This window comes from Hemibagrus wyckioides, linkage group LG13 (genome assembly GCF_019097595.1).
Source record: "Hemibagrus wyckioides isolate EC202008001 linkage group LG13, SWU_Hwy_1.0, whole genome shotgun sequence".
Lineage (NCBI taxonomy): Eukaryota > Metazoa > Chordata > Actinopteri > Siluriformes > Bagridae > Hemibagrus > Hemibagrus wyckioides.
Window position 1 is genome coordinate 13,133,848 of NC_080722.1, and position 8,465 is coordinate 13,142,312.

Here is an 8,465-nt window from a genome sequence, read left to right on the forward strand (position 1 = left end):
GTCTTATGCTATAATGGGGTTTTGTAAAAGCTTGAAGCTATTATGGTATGCAGGTGAGTAATGAGGAAGTATGATTTAACTGCCATTTTCAGATCATTATTTTGTGGTTGTTATAAATATGTGCCAAACAACCATTCTGTTTTGGTACTAGCGTAGTGTTCATGGTTATTCAAAAGGTGAGCTGCAAAATACTGTACTGGGTTCCTCTGGTATAGACATGTTGTGTGCATGTGTGTGTATGTGTGTGTGTGTGTAGGTATGTTGTATGTAATTTCACTATTTACTGGTATTTCCTGTAATTAAGTTTGAGAAGTTGTTCAACTGAGCTACTAAGGTAATGCTATATGTGTCTGTAACACTGAAATTTATGGTGTTTTTTCTTCTGTGACACAGACTGTATAGTGAACAAGTATATTATTATTGCAAAGACAAAAACTGGCTAAATTGAAGTCTGCCTTTTTGTTCGCATTTACACAAAGAATTGGAGCTAGTCAAGGTGGGGCAGTGTGTAGGCTTAATGATTCAACATAAAAAATATCTGGTTATAAAAGTAATATATAGATATTTCTTATTGATAGATAGATAGATAGATAGATAGATAGATAGATAGATAGATAGACAGACAGACAGACAGACAGACAGACAGACAGACAGACAGATAGATAGACAGAAATTCTTGAAAGAATTTCCAGAAGAAAAATACTGCATGTAATATAATGGAAAACATGCTGGTAATCTGATTGAAAATAACAAAAAGATTATGAAACAGTTATGTATAGAATATGGCACATTAGTTGAATTAATGAGTGTTAAAAATACAATGAAATGATTTAGCAGAAAAAATAGAGAAAATAAGTTCATTAAAAATCAGTTAATTACAGTTTATTGCAAACATAAAATAATTTTACAGGTAAAAGAAAACAATTCACACTTTACTAGCTTTGGAATTTGTACCACACATTTAGAATGACCCAAATACAGTGTATAATTTGAACAATTTGATCAAAAATTGAAACATATTTGAAAACCTTGCTGGAGACACAGAAATCGACTCCCTGAGTGATATCTTCAGATAAGAGCCTTTGCCGATGCTTTGTCACTGAGTGTTTTTTAATGAATACCTACCATCAGGGCTGTGATGTGGCATTAATGGCATAGGGTGTCTTATGAAGTGGGCCTCTGTTAATTAAGAAACACCTGCAATGAAAAGCATAGAGAGAAAGTTTCCAACCATACTGGGTGCTCTTTTTGAAGCCTGCTTCAAACTGATTGTCTGAGCTATTATTTGTTTCAGCATTTTGATTTCACTCTTCATGAAGTAGGCTTTTTATCCCCTTCCCTCTTTTTTAGCATGATGGCGTGCTGTGAGTTGTAATGAGTTTGATCAAGATGTGTCCAATCTAGTGCTAGTACTAATCTTTCTTAGCCATCTTCAACGGGTCGGCCACCAGGTGCGGTGTCAGAACAACTTGACCTTCCTCTAACGACCCGTTTAAGATGTAATTATAACACCAACTGTCCACCCTGCCACTTGTTTCCCCCATGCTGAAGCTTTGTTTTGTTAGCTGTTGATGTCTGGATTGTTGTGCATTCTCCAACTGATGCAAACCGTTCAGCACTTTTTAGATTAATGGTAAAGGAAATTGCTGGACCATTACACCTGTATGGAGATGGAGTGTGTGATGTGGGCTGCCTGATCTGATAGTTTATCTGTCTTTTGAGAATCATCACTGCAGCAATTAAGGTGCTCGTGGTGGGGGCAGAAGGACCCAACTTATCTTCATATCACACACAGGACCAGCATCAACCAGGTCACTTTCATGCAAAATCTCCATCATCCTGTCTGGTGGTCTAAACACCAACCAGTATGTCTTATACTTGTGAACAGCTAAACACACACTGGAACATAAAAACATATGGACTAACTTTCATCAAAGGCAAGTTATCTACAGGCAAACACAAGATAAAGCCACAAACCTTACTGTCAAGCGTAGAGAATGCCATGGTTGTGTGCCAGGAAGCTTCAGGTGGGCAATGCTTCATTCTTTAAATTGATGATCAGGGCTTCTTTGATAAACACTGACTTGATTAACAATTCCATTTAAAAACTGGATAATTACAACAGGCCTGGAGGGCTGGTAATCCTGGAGGTGGGGGACAAAAGAGAAGCTGGATAAAAGAGAAAGAAAGACACACAGTGTACATTTATTTATTTGGCAGTTGTTTTTATAGGACATAATCCAAGCATACAGGTGAGCAGTTGATGGAGAAGAACCTTGCCCAAGGGCCCATCAAGGGCTCTCTGGCAGTCACAAGCTTTGGATCACAAGCTCAGAGCCACTGAACACTGAAATGAATGCATCAGAGGGTCTTTATGAGAGGGATACCTAAGAAATGGTAGTGCAGCACCAGTAAATGACATTATTTATTCAACATTTATTTCAAAAGTTTCCTCGCTTTTGTTCTTTTAGTTATCACAACAATAAGTAAAATTTCAGTTACTGAGCCACTGCCATGATTTGTATACACTTATAACAGATCTAGATGAAAGTTATTATTCCCAGTAAAATAAGCAACGAAGTCGATTAGTTCTGCACATATGCAAAAGCCCATGAGCAGCTTATCTCTTTGTTAAGTTGAATACCACAGGGGCATGACTATTAAAAACAGAGAAGAAGAAGAAAAGGGGCTTTCACATTGCTCTTGCTTCAGCAGAGGCAGTTTAGCCTAGAGCAGAAAGATGATATGCACATGAGGCCATAAAAGGTCTGTGTCTGCTCTTACTGTGTGGAGTGTGTTGGGCACATAGTGATTGATTTGCATGATGTATTACATTCCTAAAAGTGGAACATGTTGAGCTCTGTAGCACAGCAAGAGAGTCAGAGAGTAGGTTGAATTGTATGGCTATTAAGACATTCATAAAAAGTGTCGTATGATCAAGATCTTACACTAGCACTACTAAGTCTTGTGAGCGAATGAAAGTGTTGGCTTTCCAAAACAATTCATTTTAGCAACATGAAATGCACCCTGATTTAGCAATTGCACTGAAACATCATGAGCAGATACTCACCAATGCGTGACACCTCCTACCACAACTACATCAAGCACAGTAAACCTTAAGTCATCTTCATCCAGGGTGAGCTTTTCTGTGGTTTTGCACAGCCTGCAGCATCACTGTATAATTAAAAACAGGACCAAATAATCAGAGGAATGACTCTGTTGAAAAGCTAATTGATCTCACACACAAACAGAATTAAGTTAAAAGCTTTTGGTGTTTATCTGGTGGTCTGTTATCGCCAAGGCTGAGTTGGAGCCGGGCAGTCCTGCCCTTCCAGAGGGAGAGGAGGGGAAACAACGTTCAAGGCCTGGGAAAGAAAAACAATGAGAGACACAGAGAGAGAAACAGAGAGAGAGAGAGAGAATTGTCCCATTATAATCGTTTAATCAGGAGCTTGAACGAAGGTCCATCTGTTCTGTGTAGCATCTTATTGCATTCTTAACACCTTCCTCCTTCTTCTTCTGCAATGTCCATGTTGCTGGTCTGATTCATCATGAAATAGACTCTCAGGTGTGGGTGTTTTTAAACAGGACCATTCTGGTTTTAAACAGGACAGGCTGTGGCATAACTGTTCCATTACCTCTCTATACAAGATGGTCAGATAATCATTTGTGCCGCTGAGAGCCGAACCCAACCCTGGAGCAAATTCAATCTGCACACAGCCAAATATGCCAAACAACATCCTCTGTGACCATGCAGCTAATTGGCAAGAGAGGGAGGGGGGAAATAGGGAAGACTCGGTAAAAGCGGTAAATGCCAGTTGCAAATCAGCGTCCATAACGACATCAGGAACAGCAAGACAGACAAAAGCATTATCTTTTCACCCATTTGTGAAGGCACATTACCACAGCTTTACTGCTGTGTGTTCTGTTGTAAAACTAGATATAAAATAGAACCTAGTAGTGCCATGCAGTATCATGGTGGGTGTATTTCAGCAGAGCACTTCATGTTTTTCGCATAATTGTTGAAATGCAATCAAGAAACTCTAGATATCTTGTTGCCATAACCATTCATTTGTCATTTATATACACCATGCAGTTTTATATGGAAACATAAATAGATTTTTGGAGAGTGAGACATTAAAGAAGGCAGTACTGACTGAGCCCACTATCAGCCCAGAATGGGACCAGCTCTCCCCAGCAACTAGTACCTGTTATTGGCAAGAAATTTATGGGACAGCTTCTTTCTCACTCTTAACCATGAAAGATGCTCACTTCCATTAGGAAAAAGGGCACTCAGAGCTGTATATTTCTCCCCTGTCATAACTGGCTGAGAAGAAAAGAGAGCGACCCAGAGAGCATGATGCCATGCAAAGCAGATTTCTGTTTGATCCACAGCACACTGAACTCTCACACTTTATCTCTCTATTAGTATAAGATAAACTTCAGTATGACCAGGAGTGCTTACTACTTGCTGATTCCTACTATTTACAACCTATGTTACAACCTATTAATGTCCATCTCTGCCCTGGAGCATATATGCTGATAATGATGTCATGAATTTTATAATTTTATAGGTCATAGACCTGACCTACAGACAAGTGTTGAGACCTCGTAGGTCCAGGGTTCCCTGGTTTGATCCAGAGCGTGTGGTACTGTCTATGTGGTGTTTTGCATGACCAGGTTGGAGTAGCAACAGTAAATTATTCTTAGGTGTGAATGGGTGTGTGTGTGCACTTCGTTCTGCAATGGACCAGTGTCCAGAGGTTGGATTTCTGTATTATACAGTCTAGTTGTAAACAAGAATTGGAATGTTTCTTGTTTAGATATCTGACAGGGAAGCTGACCTTGTTCTCACACCTACCACCTAGTCTAGTCTTCTCCCTACAAGCCACACTATTAATGCAGCTATTGATATTTTTTTTGCCTAAGCTTTACAAGGTAATGTCCTCCGATTCTTAATATTGTTTGTAAGCAGTATTTCACTAAATGTTCCAATTAACAATACAAAATTATTCAATTAAGCAATTTTCTTCTTTCATAAAATTTAAATTGTAATATTCTACTATATTACACTTTGTCCAGTTATGTACCTTAAATGTGAAGCATCCTGTTCTGCAAAGCCAGCCAGGATACAATGCTGTAATAAAGTAGCATAGGGCATAATGAGCCAACCGGCAGTGACAATTAAGACCAAACAAAAATAAAAATAGTGGCTCTGTTGCCATGGCATTAAAAACAAGTGACATTTACAGACCTGTATTTAATCACCAGCTCACACTGTTTGCCAGGTACCCCATTACACCATGTAATAAATCTTTTATAGCATGAAGTGCATACGTTTGTGTGTGTGTGTGTGTGTGTGTGTGAAAGAGTGAAAGTATCACATTGATGAATGTACACAGGCATTGAATAAATACACATAAGCCAGTGAAAGTAAGAGAAGGATCTATTTACACAAGGATCAACAAGTGTCTTGATGGCCTGTTCAAAGAAGTATAAATACGGTGGATAGAACCTTAGATAAACCAAAATAAGATTTAGTACTGTAAAGCACTAGCATGCGAATAACTGGTCTGCCTTCTGTAACCAACGCAAATTTCTACCAAAGAGAGTTCTCAGGCAAGTGCAGGCATACCTCACATACTAATGTTTCACAGAATGTGCTTCACCTATAACATCTAATTCATCATGTCAGACATTGTCTGTTCCTTAGCTATTCATTTTGGTTTGTGACATTTCTTCAAACATGCAAAATATACTTAACTTGTGCTTAAGTATAGGTTTTTTTTAAAAAGTGCATAATTTTGTTGTCATCCCATCCCACCTCCTCATCGTTGTCTGATTAATTCTCTGCAGTCCACTCATACAGTCTACCCCTGGCTAAAGCAGACATATCAAGCAGACGGTTGCTGCCAGGTGGCACTTAGACCTCTCTGTGCATGGATATACTGTATATCTACTGCATAATGAGCATGGACAGGTACGTAGATCCCCAAGGCAGGGAAACAGACGGAGGGCTGAGAGCTGGGGAAGCTTGTGATTTAGGTGTGTTGTTGTTGAAGGCATGCTTGTCTTGTCATTATCTCAAGCTGCTGTAGTGGAACAAGCCAATGCTACATGTAGGAGTAAGCCATACAATGGACTGTGCCTTTTTCGAGTGGCATGTAATCTACTGCTTTAGCATGATGTGAAACTGTGCTTAACCTGTTCACAATCCTGTTATGAGGATCTTTCACTGATGAAAAAAAAAAAGGAATGACTGATGAGATTCCTCAACCCACTCTTACTCTGCTTGCCTTTCTGAGGAGCCTTGACTTTGATACATTATCAACTACAGGAGAATGATTCTCCACATATCAGCTTACAGTCATGCCGATGGAAGCTGAGCCAAATTCTGAGCAAGTCAGCTCTTGCAATATGTGTCGTAAAGGGATATCAATCACATAGAGGGGATGGTGAAAGATCCAGGCTCTTGTTATTGTTTCCATTGTTGGGAAATACCTGTTTTTCATGTTCTGATGACCGTTTTCCTCATTCAGAGCAAAAGCCGTGACTTCCTGCCATCTGGGTAAGCAAGTTTTATTGTTTCTGCTGGAAAACAAGTGCTCTAATTATAGCTGCAAGTCAACTCTGTTCTACATTACAAATAATTTTATCATTTCTTAGTCGAGTCTTTTGAGAGTCAGAGACAGTGGATTAAGGGTGTTTTAGGGTAAAAGATAAAAGTAGAAAGTCAGAGGAGGATAGAACATTTTAGGTAGGGTGGAGGTGATCAGGACAAATCATTATGGGGTACTTTCAGAGCAAACCTGTGTGATAAATGATGACAATGTGTAGCTTTCATTATCAGTGACCCCTGTTCAATCAATGCTGGGGGAAAAGAGCCACGGTCGAGAGCATAAAGCTATGAAACAAAGTCGGGTCTCATCATCACTCAAGCTCCACAGCTCCTCCCTGACAATCCCAATAATGACCTTTCTGTTGCGCAAAATTTTTGCAACTTTAATGACTCTGTACATTCTTAAATGTCCCATGCAAACACACTCACCCAGGCTCATTGATGAGATGTGAACAACCTCAGGCCAGATCTGGACCTCTGCCCTCAGGACACAAAGGTACCATCAGACATGCAGTCAAAGCAGGCTCCATGGCAACACATTGCCATGACTACCCAGTGACTGATTGTCTGAACTGGCAGGGGCTGGCCTTGTTGAAATTTTCTACCCAGAGAAGAATATCATTCAAGCTTTCATATCCCTGCCAGTCTGATCAATGGCATAGCCAACCCCTTATAAATTACACATACAGAATATTAGAAACTGTTGGATTTGGGTTTCAAAGTTTTTTCAAACAGTCTTGTTCAGGCTTCTCTCATTGTCCCAGACCAACCCAGAGCCCATCTTGCAAATTTATTTGCACAATTTGCACAGCTGAAGTCATATGGAAAGTTACAAAGGTTAAGAGTAGGGTTGGGACAAGGTTAGTGTTTGTACAGTGCCTGTGAAATTGAATCAAATTCAACCACATCACTCTGGCTCATTCAAATTTGTACAAATTTCTCATGAGATCAGATTGCCCAGACAGTGCAAGTGCTCATAAAGAGATGTCTCTTACACTGTCGCTTGCTTTATAAATGGCCTCTGCGTTGTACTTGGGTGCTTGTGAAATGTGGAATGCTAATCAAGGAGTGGCGAACAGCAGGAGAAAGGGATGAGTGTGAAAGGAGGGGTGGATGGGATGCTCGGTCCATCTCATTTGTTCTTACCAGCCTCAGAAAGGCAGCCAATTAAACCAGATTGTGTGAACATTCACATTTTGATGGTAAAATTGTAAATGCACTGTTTGCGGGTGGTAGTACCTAATAACAGTCTCTGTGCTACCAGGGGTGTGCATGCTATCAATGTCATTTAGGGCTAGAGTACAGGCATGCCAAAGCCAGATGTGAGATTCTCTGTGTGAGGATACACATGGGGGGAGGAGATGTGTGGGCTGGTGTGTGGTGGGCAGGTTGATAGATTAAGAGGTGCACCACCCTCTGGAGCAGGTATCATCATTCAGCATGGCAGCTATTGTGTGAGTGTTATAGGGCTACCTGCTGAGGATTAGTGGTGGTAGCACACCTGTTCTGAGTTCCCATGGCCCATATTAAAAAACAAAATGAAAAAGAACAAAAATATGAATTTAGAACAAATGCATAAAATTGAATAAGAAAAACAGCATCACAACAGATCACCCACACAAATCATGTTTTTTTTAATAAAATATAATGGCTGCTAAGACTGTATTGTACCATTAAACAGCACAGACTAGCCTACGGTAAATGTCTAAGGGTGTTAGGAGGGGGAAAAAAGAAAGAGAAAGATAGAACTCTCTCAACCCCTCTCAATCTTTCAGCAGAGCTGTGAAACAGATGCTGGGAGAAGCATTAACAAAAGAGAGCGAAGCACTTCTGACCGTGAGCCCCT

General features: G+C 40.0%; 1 long non-coding RNA gene across 1 annotated transcript; it reads right to left on the bottom strand.

The window, feature by feature from the left end:
- Positions 1-919: 919 nt before the first annotated feature.
- On the bottom strand, positions 920-3,271 carry LOC131364121 (uncharacterized). The gene is made up of 3 exons (XR_009206428.1): positions 3,071-3,271; positions 1,978-2,169; positions 920-1,197 (listed from the first exon to the last, which is right to left on the bottom strand). It is a non-coding gene; the product is annotated as an uncharacterized LOC131364121 (long non-coding RNA).
- Between the last annotated feature and the right edge of the window lie 5,194 nt (positions 3,272-8,465).